This window comes from Arachis duranensis, chromosome 3 (genome assembly GCF_000817695.3).
Source record: "Arachis duranensis cultivar V14167 chromosome 3, aradu.V14167.gnm2.J7QH, whole genome shotgun sequence".
NCBI classification, from domain to species: Eukaryota; Viridiplantae; Streptophyta; class Magnoliopsida; order Fabales; family Fabaceae; genus Arachis; species Arachis duranensis.
The window spans coordinates 50,668,291-50,669,380 of record NC_029774.3 but is presented as its reverse complement, the minus strand read 5'-3'; positions in this window follow the sequence as shown (position 1 = coordinate 50,669,380).

Here is a 1,090-nt window from a genome sequence, read left to right as displayed (position 1 = left end):
CTAAATAGATATGTTGTACTTTTTTAACTCCTTGTACAAAATTAATTGGACTTATTTATTTGGACCTTAACTTTTATCTTTGGATAGAGTATGAATAATTATGTTAAAAAAAATTCAAAAAAAAAATGAGAAGTTGAAAATATTGTTACTATGAAAATAAATGAATAATAATAAATTTTCTATTGTAAAGTGAAAATTAAAAATAATTAAAATAGGTATATATTAAAATTGATCATCAATATAAAATATATATTAAAATATAAAATATATATTAAAAAATAATTAAATTATATATATATATATAATAGATTTTAATAATTATTATAGTATATAAATAATATTTTTAAATAAAAGATAATGAAACAAGTGTAAACAAGTGTGAAAACACCTCATTGTGAACAAGGAAGGATACAAGAGAAAACACCAAACCAAAATAAGAAACTACAGTTCATCTCCATTACAACCCGTTGCTGATGTAATCCCTTGCATCACTTCTAGTCCTTCCGCGTGGAAAGTTACTGTAGAGCAGAATAATCCTTTTGATAATAATAATAATAATAATCTTTTTGACGGAGTTGGAGTATTCAATAAGAAAATTATTGTGCTCTAAACTTTTGAGGAATATTTACACGTTTTGCAACATAATTAAGATGTATGTCAAATATTAAATTAATAGTTGTAATTATTCCTAAGATATTGGAGTATTAAATATAGACAATTTTGTAAAAGAAGAGAAGATACCTTTTTGTTTTTTAATTATTTTGTTAGTTTAATTTCATTAAATTTATAATTTAGTTTTTACAATTTTAGAATTTATAATTAAATATTTATATTAGACTATTTGTATTTTTATACTAGATATTAATTTTTAACTAAGTTTTTTTTTTTCAAAATATAAAATTGTATTACCAATAATAATGAATTAGGAAAATAGTTTAAATCAAGTATATTCTGATCATTTCTAGTTTTCTTTGTTCAGCTCCAAATTCATATGGTTCATTACATTTGAAATTTGATCACAAAAGATGTATCATGAAAGACTAATTTTGAATTAAGATTTTTTTAATTATTCTTAATAAGAATATATTTT